Source organism: Benincasa hispida, chromosome 1 (genome assembly GCF_009727055.1).
Source record: "Benincasa hispida cultivar B227 chromosome 1, ASM972705v1, whole genome shotgun sequence".
NCBI classification, from domain to species: Eukaryota; Viridiplantae; Streptophyta; class Magnoliopsida; order Cucurbitales; family Cucurbitaceae; genus Benincasa; species Benincasa hispida.
The window spans coordinates 49,740,618-49,754,951 of NC_052349.1; the positions used below are offsets into that span (position 1 = coordinate 49,740,618).

General features: G+C 39.9%; 1 non-coding gene across 1 annotated transcript; it reads left to right on the plus strand.

Annotated features, from left to right (window-relative positions):
- The first annotated feature begins 5,276 nt into the window (after positions 1–5,276).
- LOC120070377 lies at positions 5,277–5,383 on the plus strand. The gene has a single exon (XR_005479873.1). It is a non-coding gene; the product is annotated as a small nucleolar RNA R71 (small nucleolar RNA).
- The last annotated feature ends 8,951 nt before the right edge of the window (positions 5,384–14,334 follow it).

Below are 14,334 nucleotides of genomic sequence, written 5' to 3' on the forward strand. Positions count from 1 at the left end.
TCTTGAAGGAGGAAAACCCATCAAATCAATCTCGGCTTTGCATTTTTCTTTGTCATCAAATATTTTATCGTCGAGCGATAAGTGTGAATGATTACTTTAGCTCCCAACAGGTAAGCTTTGAGTTTTTCCAATGCAAATATCACTACAAGAAATTCTTTTTCTGTGGTCGTGTAATTTGTTTGAGCAGGATTCAAGGTTTTACTTGCATATGTGATGGGGTGTAGCATTGTTTTCTTTTTTTGTGCTAGCACCGCCTCCATCGCATAGCCGCTTGCGTCGCACATTAGTTCAAAGGGTTGTGTCCAGTCCGGTACGATCAACACAGGTGCGGTTGTTAATGCATCCTTCAATATCTTGAATGCGTTAAGGCATTGGTCATCGAAGTCAAATGTTCTTTCTGCCTCCAACAATGCACTCAATGGTTGTGCAATCTTTGAAAAGTCTTTGACCTGTCTCTTATACACATCTAGATGTGTATAAGAGACAGACATACGGCAATGCACTCAATGGTTGTGCAATCTTTGAAAAGTCTTTCACAAAGCGTCTATAAAAGCCAGCATGTCCTAAGAAGCTCCTAACAGCCTTCACAATCGCTGGAGGTGGAAGCTTTTCAATCGCCTCAATCTTTGCCTTGTCCACCTCCAGCCTATCCTTGGAGACTTTGTGCCCAAGCACAATACCTTCTTTCACCATAAAGTGGTATTTCTCCCAGTTTAGCACAAGGTTCGTCTCTTCACATCTTTTCAATATCTTCTCTAGGTTGTTGAGACAGACTTCGTATGTTTGCCCATACACCGAGAAGTCATCCATGAAAATTTCTAGAGAATCTTCAAGATACTCAGAAAAGATGGCCATCATACACCTCTGGAAAGTGTTCGGCGCATTGCATAGGTCGAACGACATGCATCGAAACGCAAATGTTCCATAGGGGCAGGTGAATGTGGTTTGCTCTTGATCCTCAAGAGCAATCATGATTTGGTTATAACTGGCATATCCATCCAAGAAGCAGTAGTAATCATTTCCAGTTAGGCGATCTAGCATTTAGTCGATAAAAGGCAAAGGGAAATGATCCTTCTTTGTCACCACATTCAGTTTGTGGTAGTCCATGCAAATCCGCCAGCCAATGATGCTCCTCATTGGTATCGGTTCATTATTTGCATTTGGGACTACCGTGATCCCTCCTTTCTTTGGCACATATTGCACGGGGCTGACCCACGTACTGTCGGTGATTGGATAGATAATCCTTGTGTCTAACCACTTACTTATCTCCTTCTTCACGACCTTCTTCATCGCAGGGTTGAGTCTGCGTTGATGTTCGATTGATCCATTTTGATTGTCTTCGAGACGAATCCTGTGAATGCAATATGCGGGGCTAATTCATTTGATGTTTGCTAGCGTCCAGCCAATTGCTTTTATATACTTTCTCAGGATGCTTAGCAGCACATTTTCTTGATCTTCATGAAGTGCAGAGGAAATTATAACTGGAAGCGTTTCATTCTGCCCCAAAAAAGCATACTTCAGGTGGTTTGGAAGGGTTTTCAGCTCTATTGTCGGTGGTTGTTCCAAGGATGATTTTGGTGTTTTTCTTTCTTCATTCATTGTCAGCTTGTCTTCTTTGGTTGTTTTTTCTGTGATAGCATTGCAGGCTATTATGGACACGGTCGCATCCTCATCTTCATTTTCATCTTCAGACTTTTCTTCTTCATTCAAACTTGGTTCATCGTCGGATTCATTGAGGTCTTCTTCTTCAGGATATTTCATGGCTCTGATAATATCAAACTTGAGCTTCTGTCCATTCACGTTCGGTGTGATCTCTCCCTTGTACACATCAATCTGAGCGTGACTAGTGGATAAAAATAGTAGTCCCAATATGATGGGTACATCCTTGTCTACTACATAGTCCAAGATGATGAAGTCTACCGGTAATATAAATTTGTTAATCGTAACTAGAACATCATTCACCTTCTCTTCTGGATGCACAAGGGATCTGTCAGCTAATTGGAGAGTCACCGTCATGGGCGCCAGCTGCTCCACATTCAACTGCTTAAAAATTGAAAAGGGCATCAAGTTGATGCTGGCCCTGAGATCGCAAAACGCTTGACCAATGTATAACCCTCCAATTGAGCAGGGTATGGTGAAACTCTCAGGGTCGCACATTTTGGTGGAATTATGGATTTTGAACTTTACGTCAATACCACCGTTGCAAACTTACCAGTGCTTCTTTTCTTCGTCACCATGTCCTTCAGAAACTTTGCATACGTGGGCATCTGTTCAATCGCTTCAATGAATGGAATGTTAATATGCAACTGTTTCAGCATATCCATGAAGTGTTGATACTGCCCTTCATCATTTTTCTTCTTTTTAAGTCTCTGAGGGAATGGTGGCAGCTGTATTTTCACGGTTCCCTATTCTTTTGGCTTCGAAGTGGATGCAATCTCTGGTTCTATCGCTTCCTTTTCTTCTGTTTCTTCTTGAGTCAATGGGGTTTATGGTTCCATCATAATTGGAGCAATTCTACTCGGGTCCTTCTTCTCCTCCACCACAGTCTTTTCGCTCCGCAATGTCATAACTTGACATTGCTCTTTTTCCATACCCCCTGGTTGCGCAGGAGTTCTGTTGAGCTCGGCAGTGCCCCTTGCTGTCTATTCTTGAGTTCGCCCGCAATCTGTCCTATCTAAATTTCAAGATTGCGGATGGACGTTGCTTGATTCTGAAGCACTGTTTCATTCTTTTCAATATATTGCTTCAGCAAACTCTCCAAAGATGAAGATTGCGGCGCCTGCGAACTGCTGGCTTGGTTTTGCGTTTGACCATTTTTTTGCGGGAAAAATCCTAGTGGCCCTTCCTTTTACGCCACTGGTTGAAAATTTTGTTGTTGATTTTTCAATGCAAAGTTAAGGTGGTTTCTCCACCCAGGGTTGTACATATTGGAAAACAGATTATTCTTCACAAAATAGACAGACTGAGGTCCTCGACTATTATTCCATAGGAATGGCCTTGCACGCGCAAGTAGCACAACTTGTGCTCTTTGGATTGCGTTTGGTGCTTGCCACTATGTGTCCTGGGCTATCTAAATAACTTATAGAAAAGACAATGTTGTTCATTGCTGCCTGTTATTTCAGATATTAGCGGCCAAGTGAAGGATAATAGCGTCGATCGTTATGAAATGAGCTCTAGAACTACAATAATTATGGATATCGCATACACCACCCACTAACATTGCGAGATGGGAAGAGTAGGATATTTTTACTCTATTGTTGCAGGAACACAAGTCACCGCTGTCGATCAAGGCTTCAACGAGAATTGATCAATGCATCCTTACATTGCGCCCGTCAAATCATCAATTGAGAAATTAACGCAATAACGGCGCAATGCGACAGTCGATCAGACTGTTATTCAAACGTCAGCGTAATAAAACAACATAAGCGAGCAAGCCGATCGAAATGCTTTGAGCAACACAAATCGCGGAGTATGTGACACGTGTAAACTACCATTATGGCAGATTTTGGGATCTGATTGCATACAGAAGGATATTTATTTCCTCATTCAAATATTCGATAAGAAGTGGGTCCACAAGCCAAGTCAACGCTTTTCAACCTATTAAATACCCCCATAAATTAGAGAAGATATACTGATATGGGATATATTGGATACAAGGGTTAATTAATGTTGGATTACTCAGAAAAAGGCTGACTGAGTACTAGATAGGAAAAATCCGAGAAGAGAAGAGACAAGGCCGAGAGGTGAGTCTCAGTGCGAATATGCCAGATCCCCGCCATGAAGCTCTGTGTAGATCCTTGCTACTGATTGAGCAAGCCTGAGAGGGAAGCTCATCCTTTCGTTCACTTCATCCATACCGGCAAGAAAATCTCCATCCAGACCGGCGCTAAGACATTGGCGCTTATTTGTATTTGTTTCTAACTCTATTTCATCAAGTGTATTTCATCTTCTTAATCTCTTCATTCACAAATCATGTATCAGATGATAAATAGTTTTATTGAATGTCTCGATCACTTTCATTACCACTTCTCTGTCTACTTCCATTCCTCTATTAATCGTTTTCTCCATGAAGTTTTCTTAACACTTTGGCAATTAATATGGATTAAACAAGTAACTTAATCTGTGCTAAAGAGATAAATGCATTTAGCTAAGGCATGCTAGACGGCATCTTCACCTGTGAGAGCAGAAGTGAGGATGTCATTCTGATCTGTCAAGAGAAGGCTAGAAGAATATGTTAATTTGCAAGTAGTACTTCTAGAGATGGAAGCAACCTTGCGTTCATTACGTTCATCCCTGTTTCACCACAGAGATTGGGAACGTGGTCGATCACCGAGAGGTGTACGCTAAGGAAAAAGCGGAACAGTACTTATATCTTTAATGCAATTAAGGAACTTGCGCTGTTTATATTAGTTATCTTTTCTGTTTCTGCTTCGTACATAAGACTTGTCACCACATTACACGATCTTTGCATAATCTTCACAGCCAGCCTTGACCTTAGTATCTTGTATGATGAAACTTGTATCTTGTATCATCTTAGCTTATATTTACTTTATCGCAATTTACTTTAATGCAATTTATGTTATTGTCGCATTTTTTACCGTTTTACTTTACTTTATCGCATGTTTAATTACTTGTACACAAATTCTTTTATAAATTGAAAAAAAAAAACCCTGGTCGCATATATCACAAGCACAACGCAATAACCTAAAACAGTCCATGTGTTCGACCTCGGATCACACCGAGAAACTTGCGGTGAAATTATACTTGGTTTCAATGCAAGGAAACTTGTGACAACGCACAGCATACTACAAGAACATTTGTTAATAACGCATATCTAGAAGTAGTATCACATATCATCGCATAAAATCTATGTCACAACAAGTTTAGGCATGGGCTTGTATTACATTACAAATTTTTTGATACAAATTTATGGCGTCATTACCGGGGAACTGGTAACGAGGAAATAGGCTTGGATTTCTATTCTTGCATTACATCTTACGTGTTGTGTGACATAAGACACATTTTGCATTACAGCTACTGATTGCGATTCCTTGTATCAAATTCATCATCGCAGTCATTTGGTTCTGTAGGGATGTGACGGCCCTGTTATTTGCATCACTGTCCTTAATTCTTAATCTTTGATCGCTTTCTCTCCAGTCTTTATGATTTTTAAAAATGCGATCAAGTATATTCTTGGCCTCTTCGTATGTCTTATCAAGCAGACCTCCAGCTACTGTTGCATTGGCAGCCGTCTGCAATGTAGGGTTCAATCTGGTAAGCCATTATGCAGGCAATCTCTTACCAACCTCTTAAACCTCATCCAGGCGTCACTGAGCGATTCGTCAATATCCTATTCAAAATCAGTGATCAACTTCCTCCTTCTGGCATTCTCCATCGGGGGGAAGTACTTCTTCATGAACTTCTCCATTACCTGTTCCCATCATGTAATTTCCCCTGGTTCGAGAGAATAAGCCCATTTTCGTGCCTAGTCTCACAACGAAAATGGGAACAGTGTTAATCGAACCTCCTCAGTGGAGATGTTTGGGAACACAAACGTATTGCAGATCTCGATAAAACTCTGGAGGTGGCGTGCAGATCCTCACTACGCCTACCGCCAAACTGTCCGGCAGTTTGAATCACCTGCAGCATCACTGGTTTCATCTCGAATCTCAATCCGTCAAGAGCTGGCCTCATGATTCCTGAGGAGAAATCATAAAGGTTAGGCGATGCATAGTCTCGGATGGGCCTATTGCGATCGTTCGCCAAGAGGATGGGATTCGCCATGATATTATTTGCATTTGGTGCTCCATCTTCTGGTTGCTCTGCCATGTTTGGATCTTTCTCTTGTTGTCGTTGGCGACTGTTTCTTCTTCTTCTTCTTCGAAAAGTTCTCTCAATCTCTGGGTCGTAATTGGGCTTAGGATTTTGTCCTTCACTCATACGAAACCCGCTTCTTCCCTTACCTAAGGAAAAGCAGTGCACAGAGATGGAAAGTTTGCAAAGAAAATAAAAAAGTTACAGTTAGCATAATGTATTGTCGTAATCCCCGGCAACGGCACCAAAAACTTGATGCGTGATTAATGCGATGGAATAATGGTGTAGAATGCGATGGTGGAATGTGCGTTGTGCATGCAAGTTTTCCTAGCAAAATCCAAGTATAAATTCTACTAGGTTTCCTGGTAATCCCAGGGTCGAACACAGGGACTAAGGAAACAATATACGACGGTGATTTCTGATAACTTTGTGGTGACAAATAAATCAATGCATTGGCTGGTATGTTTATTTAATGTATAGAGTCTATGCGGCGGAATTGAGAAAAGAGTCAATAACACGAAAGTACAATGAGTATGCAAGGAAACGAGTTGAGGAGATTTTTTAGCTAACACTTCCTAAGATTGCGTTCACATTATGCGATCATGCTACATACATACAACAGCAAGTCATCTCTCAATACAAATGTTACAGCTCCTAGTTTTAGAATGCATGCGATGTATGCAATGATGTCTATAGGACTTATGTCTAAGCCTCTATTCTTGTTTATGCGATGATGGATGACACACACATACATAAGGTAATCGCAAACTACCATAACCTATTTCTAGGGTGCATGCGATACATGTTGGCAAACAGAACTTATCTCTATCTATCTCTTGCTTATGCAGATCTAATCTTGCTTTCTCAAGTCTAGATTCTAACCTAACTCTCTCAAGTCTTAGGTTCTTTCTTTAGACTCTCTCTCGAGTAGCTCTAAAGGGGTGATGGATGCAACATAAAACAAGATGATCACATGCAATGAAGATCTTAGGTCATGCTAGCTAAGTACTTCTCAACCCATTCGACAGTTTAGTTACTCATGCGTAATGTAAAGAGAGTGAACAGATGTAGAAATGCAGGTTCCATTCTAAAAATAAAATCGAAATACAGAATAACAATAAGAGATAAAGACAAGGAGTCTGGTAGCAATTTCTTGCTTCCCAAGGCTTTTACACTATTTTTCTCTATTCTGCTCAAAGAATATTCTTGCTTTCGCAAGAGTCGGCCCTCTCTCTGTTTTCCACGCTCCCTGGCACTCTCTGAGCTGACCAGGATGATCTTCTGGCGTCTTCTCTCTTCTCTCGGCTCCGCCTTCTAAGTGTAAGAAAAATATGAACAAAGGCTAACTATATTCTGTATGGTGAACTCTCTATATGGCTCAGCTGGAATAAAAACTGAACTCTTTTAAAGAAGTGGCCTTCAGTATTTATAGAGCTTTAGGGTGAAGAGCTTTTTCTCTCAAATGATTGCACTGATGGGATGTCATTAGTTCTCTGTCTGATGCACCGAATAATTGTCACCGAAAAGTTGAGTGTACTTGCTACAGTGTGTCGTTAACAGCTTGTCAACTAAATTCGAATTCGATAGTCATCAGCTTTATGTCCCATCGTGGTTTATTAAGCTTTCACCTTGATGCGCTGGCTCTATGCGACCACCTTCTTGAGCAGATCTTCGCAAACGCATATGATCGCATAGCCTTGCGATCTCAATCTCTTAATGCGCTTAGACGCTAAATTCCTTTGATCGCAATTCCGCCTTGCACCAACACATTTTCTACACAAAATACATAAGTTAGTTGCTATAATGCGATGGGCACATGCGATCGCAATGTTCTAAACTTAATGCTTTTGGACGCAATTTTTATATATTTTTACCGTTTCAATCCTTCATTGTTTTATATCTTTACAGTATAATAACGTGCATTTCTGCCCATTATCAATAAGCTCCAAGTTGCATTTCAGAGAACACTTCTCTTCCATGAACCTCAACAGAGTCAGCAACAATTACTTCCTCTTCTTGGAGTTTAACTTGGGAACTGACTCTACTGGTTTTGTCATCCATCCCTTTGTGCTCGCAAAGTAAGAACTGACGTTCAAAAAAATCTTGCAACGAGTCCATGATCTCGCATGCAATGACCATGTTCTCAACCCTTTTGGCCAAAGCATCAGGTATGCTAGCCAAAATGTGAAGTAGAGCCAATGAATTAGCCTTCATCCACACCTCATATGCATTGTGAATGCTTTGCAGTGCATCAAGGGTCGGGACTTGAGGACACTCCTCAACCATTACAAATTCGAGGTCGTTTACCACGAAATACGTTTTACAAGACTCTTTCCACTATATGTAATCGGTCAAATTCGAGGCACTAAATGGAAATACTAACAAGTTGCTGAAAACAAAAACACATTGACCTACATTAGGTTTTAAGCAAATACTCGTTGAAAAACATACAACACCCAATAAGATTTAGCAAAACTAACATGAACCCCGTGTGACATCTAATTTCGCAATGACGCTTCAAAGATTTAGGACAAAAGTCGCCGAAGAGATCATTAAGTCGATCTAGTTTCGCAATGACGCTTCAATTATCCATCCTCTGAATTGAGAAATTCTCAACCAGTCATTAATACCAGAACAACTCTTGCTTCTATAACGACTAGCCATCCTTGATTTGGTCAAGAGATCATTAACTTACTTACAACCTCCTGTAAGTGTGACCCGCCATTTTAGGCCCTAGAGATCCACCTCAAGCAGCCAATCCGACGGGGAAAAATCCGATTGGGGCAAAACCTAAAATGACCCTATCCATTTCTGGAGTTCACCTTGATCTTGACCAACTGCACAAAACCCATCCAAAGGGGGACACACCTAAGGCACCACGAGGGAGTACAGAATGATCTCACGGTGCAAACCAATGACAGAGACCATAAGAAGTGTTGACACACACCCTTCACCCACTTACTATAAACACTCTCTCCGTCCACCTTGATATTGACTCATGCAAACACCATCTGAAGAGGGATACTCCCAGGGCACCATGAGGCCAAGCATGAATATCACGGCATGAACATTCAGGGAGAAATGTGAGTGGAATCAACGACATATCATATACATATTTTCCTCCCACTTAGTATTTTAAAACCTAGGGTTTGGTTACTTAGAAAAAACACAGCTAAGAAATTTAACTAAGTGACTGTTTAGGTTTGCCCAAGAGTAATTTTTTTTACCTTGGATAGTTTAACAACTTTTGATCATCATCCATTAAACTCTTTAACGGAGTCTTTGACCAACTATCGCATGCTTGTAGAAAATCTATCTAATTCACCTTTCCAGGTAGGGATGTTCTGTTTCCTTCAGCTTAAGACCCCAACCTAGACAGAACCTACCTTAGACAAAAGGTCCCTTATAGATATATTTAATAAAATTTAATCCTTTTATGCCAGTCAATTTAATCCTATTAAACCAATTTAAAAGATTAAACTAGATTACTAATCTCATTAGAACCTTTTTGAACTTAGGTCTATCTCAATCCAATTTTAAAAGCCTTTTAAAACAATGAGTTCACCCTAAGTCTACATGCAACTCTTTCTTATTGATTTTAGTTCTAATTTCCTTTATAACGCTTATAAACGGAAACGACCAAAACCAACCACAATGCTAAGCTAACACATACAAGGCATTCATAATGCTTATAAACAGCCTAACTGTCATGCTCAATGCATTGTTCATTCATTGCTACTTTTTATATCACTCTTATATAAGCAAACAACGAGCCAAGCAAAAACATACTTCCATTCACTCTTATATTATAATGCTTATACTATAAAGATGATGCATGTGGCATGCAAAAATATCACTCTTATATTTCATGATGCATGTGCATGCTTTCAAGTAATTTCTTCATGCAATATTATAACACTTATAATACATGATGCATGAATAATTGCACAACCTAAGGTGGGTTTTAAATCTATATGTCAAACACTTTGCCATATAAACACCATACATCACAGGTATAATAAACAAATGTTGATGAACCTGGTAAAATTGCCTCAAATCTTCAAAACTAAAGCAAACTATTACAAAATAAGGAGTCTCCAGTTCAAATAGACAAACCGGATCTTGAACCGTCCGAACGAAGCAATGCGTCTCCACTCATTGTGCACCAAACACCCTGTGATCGTCAACACAAAAGAACAAATGTTTTGCTCTATCGTTTACCAACACTCCCAAAGCTAAACGATCGTTTAGCAACGATCGTGTACCTTTTACTATGCAATGAAGCATTAGGTACGCGATCATGCAGTGCGCTCCGAATAACGCAAACTCTATACGATCATCTAAACGTTCGTTGAGCGAACGCCTTCATATCGTATACTGCATGATCGTGTAGGTAATGACTATGCGATGAGTATGCTAACTACACAATCGTTTAGTGCGTGCCTTCTTCTAAACGATAAGCATCATATGCTCCCACTACGATCGTCTACCTCCAGCATCTACGCGATCAAGCAACCAACGCTACGCGATAGAGTAAACAATTTACCCTAGCTAAACGATTGTTTAGTAAATACTGCACGATCGTTTAGTTTAATCCCAATGATCGTTTACCTGAGGCTACACGACACGAACAACTCTTGGTCTTCTTTTTTGCTGAGAACCACATCTCCATGCTTCGAAATTTCATCACAAACGACTTGACTAACTCAAACACTTTGAATTACAGACTCAATAGCATGTTAATTATGCACAAAAACACAAGGACCCTTACAAATTAACACTTTGTCATTAAAAAAAGTTGTAACATAGGCAATTAGACCGATAAACATCCATCAACGCCATCCACAAATGCATTTAACAATTAAACACAATGCAGAAAACCCACCATGACTGTAAAAGAAGTTCAAAACAGAAGTGAAATTTGGAATATCATAACAACCTGGATCTTATACCAGTTGAAGGAAATTGTGCACGAGGATTTCCATGAGCAGCGAAAGGTTCGTTCCAAATTTCATTCGTATATGAACAACACAATTACAATCACAAAATGGAAACAACAAGCGCAAAATAGAAATTATAGCATGCTTTACTAAATGATCAAGGGATAGAACTAACAAATCTTTGAAGACTCATCTTCAAGACCCTTGATCACGAACGCTCAAACAATCAGCAACACTGCAACACTTGAACGCTCATATAACACGATCGTTGCACTACACGATCACAATGAACTCAAACAAAGCGATCATCAAGGTCACAAACACTTCGAACAACACGAACGGCCTCCATAGAACCTCGACTAGTGTCAAGTTGAGTATGACACCATCAAAAAGGTTACTTTGGTATTCTCAGTGTGAGAATCCAGAGTGTGGGCTCTGTGTGGACTTGGTTAGAGGATGAGATCGGAGGAGAACAATCATGTAAACGATTGAGCAAGTGAGAGATGTCAAAGCCTATCGTATAGGACGATGTCCAATTGTTTAACAAAAGCTATGCGATCGTTTAGCTCATCGACCAGCTAAGTGTTTATCGTGTAGAAACACTCCACAATCATCTAGTCTCTCCAAGTTATTGTTGTTTAGTAAATCTTATTTACTTGACAACCTTTTCCATGAGCAATTTTCGAGAATGGAATCTCAATACTCATTAAATTTAGGAAAACATTTTTTCTTTTATCTCACAGTTACCATAAAACCACCAATAACCTCCCACTCAATTGGTTATTAGAGAAAAAGAGATAATCATCCAATAATTAATATTTTTATAAATATAAATGATAACCAACTTATCATACTATATTTATAACCTATATTTTTAATATTTCATCTCATAAAACATACAAACCATAGCTCTTTTTCTATTTCATGGCACTTAATGTAAATCTCATTTACATTAATCCTCCACTAGATTTATCTCATACACCATACTGATCATATCGTATATAATCGAAATACCTCTTTTCAATTTGAAAATTTCAAATCAATACCAAGAAATGATTCTCAACTTGAATCCATTGAGCTACCAAGGGGACCTTATGGACCTGTAGCTCAAAGCTCCAACGGTACTTGAATAACTGACTAAACTCTTTAATCACAGAATTTACCATCCATTAACTGACAGGCACTCCACTAAAGACCAAAAGTTGAACTCTCCTTACCACAGGTATATTATACGTCAATCTTAACCAATCAACAGTGTGATAACCCTTCACAGATCGCTCGTAAGTACAGCTCGACCAATAACCTTTATGCCCCTGTAGTTACATATAACTTCTTAAGTACCACTGATTCCTCTAATGAACATAAGTCATAGTCCTACTATGACTGAGTCCTCTCTTCCAAAGAGAAGTTGTGACCACTATGTTTAAGCCCCAAAATCATCCCTTAAGGGAGCAATCTATCTATTTACCCTTGCTTTGGGGAAGGAGTGTGTAAGGTTTACTCAAACTCTTTCGTCCTCCTCCCCTGCAATTGTTATACAGAAGACCAAAAATAGAGCACAAGAAGAAAGAAAAAAAACAGAAGAGAAGAAGAAGAAGACAGATGGATGGATATTCAGCTCTTTCCTTGCTATTATTTATATCACATTTTTGACCCTTCCCCAAAAATAGAGCAACCTCACCCTCGAAAATCACTCTCCCCTGTCTTGCCAAAAGAAGAAAACTATAACAAGGAAATCCCCTCCCCCCCCCCCCCAACACCTTCGAGAGAGCTAGTTTTCTCTCCTCCTAAAAGTTCACTAACTTTTAGATAATTCTTTTCCTACCCTTCCATCTGATCGTACTCCCCTTTTGTAACCAATTCGTGGTCCCCTCTTTCTTTTCTCTCCTTTCAGCATGTGGTCCCCTCCACCTTTTCTCCCACTTTCTCTCCTTGCTCTTCATTGGCTGCTTTGATACTTCCCTTTTTTCCCCTTCTTTTGTAATTTGGGGTCTTACACAGTGAATTCTATCTTGTGTAACTGAGTTCCCAGCTCCCAAATCAAACAAGTCCCCAAAAAGGTAGGCATATTGAGTTGGCAATCTGGCCACTCTCACCCATACTAATCAAAGGACTACCCTCAAAGGCAGGAGTACCCAAAACACTCAGGATTAAGATCATGTCACCTATGGTCGTTTAGGTGAGATGTAAGTCTCCAATATCAACGACGTTATATACAGAGACAAATCATCTCGTGGTTCGATCTTAAATAAACTCTTTGTATAGGACACCCCCACCTGCATGTCTCCACATGAATGGTTAGGATCTACCATCTGTAATAGTTTACAATACTTGCAAACCCCTACAAAGCGGGTCGTATCTGTAATGTCACCAAGATCAGGTATCCCACCTTAATCCTTATACTACAGACCTATTTAGGTTATTAATTAAGGCATGATCCACTTGTATATATCATATACATGCTTAAGTTTACATTCGATAACCTTTGTTTATTGGATAAGAGTAAATTTCAGAATGAAATAACACTTATTTTATTCATAAACAATGTGTATAATTGCAAACAACGAGACTCCGAGAGAATTAGGACACCAATCTCAATAGGCCTTAGCCTTCTTCTTCTTCTTTAACCAGCGAGGACAGTTCCACTTCCAGTGCCCATTCTGGTTGCAATGTAAAAATTTTCTTTTTCAACCAGCCTTGGTCGCCTACCCCGTTGTGCAACAGGTTGTGGGTTAGCAGGTGCCCTTTCCCCTTACCACCCTTCTTCTTCTTCCACTTAGTAGTGTTAGAAGTAGAAGGTGTAGACTTTGTTCTTGAGGTCGAACCCCGATGGAACTTCTTAGATGATGAAGCAACATTTTCCTCACCAACCTTCTTCTCCTTACTTTTCAACAAGGATTGAAATGTCTGCAACTCGTTGAGGAGAGTTGTAAGGGAATAATCAACTTTGTTCAGCACAGCATTGCTAACAAAGTGTAGGAAGCTTTCTGGCAATGTTTGTAAAATTATGCAACCTGGCTGCCCTCATCGATGCAGGCCCCATTAATCTCCGCCATATTGAAGTGGACCATCATGTTTAGAACTTGTTCTCGAACAAATGTACCCTTCTCCATTTTGGAGTTGAAGATGCATTCCAGAGCTTCATGCTTGAGCTGTCTAGACGGTTGTCTGAACATTCCCTGCAAGGACTCCATGATCTCACGTGCAAAGACCATAGGCCCATGCTTCTTGGCCAAAACGTCATTCAAACTGGCCAAGATGTAAGCTCGAGCCTTCTCGTTTGCCTGTGTCCATTTCTCATATGCCTCCAAAACATTTCGAGTGGCAGTCTGAGTTGGAATAGGAAGTCACTCCTCCATAAGGACAAACCTCAGGTCATAGATGATAAGAATGGTATTAATCGTGTTTTTCCAACTAGTGTAGTTTTTGCCAGTCAATTTGTCGGCACTTAGTAGAGCTAATGTGGTTGTTGCCATTTTAAAGTTGCTGAAAGACATGAACAAACATAATAAGTCTATGCATTACCACTTTTAACACCAATTTTAGTTTTAGCAAAATAGTTCTAATGTACCCTAAGTGA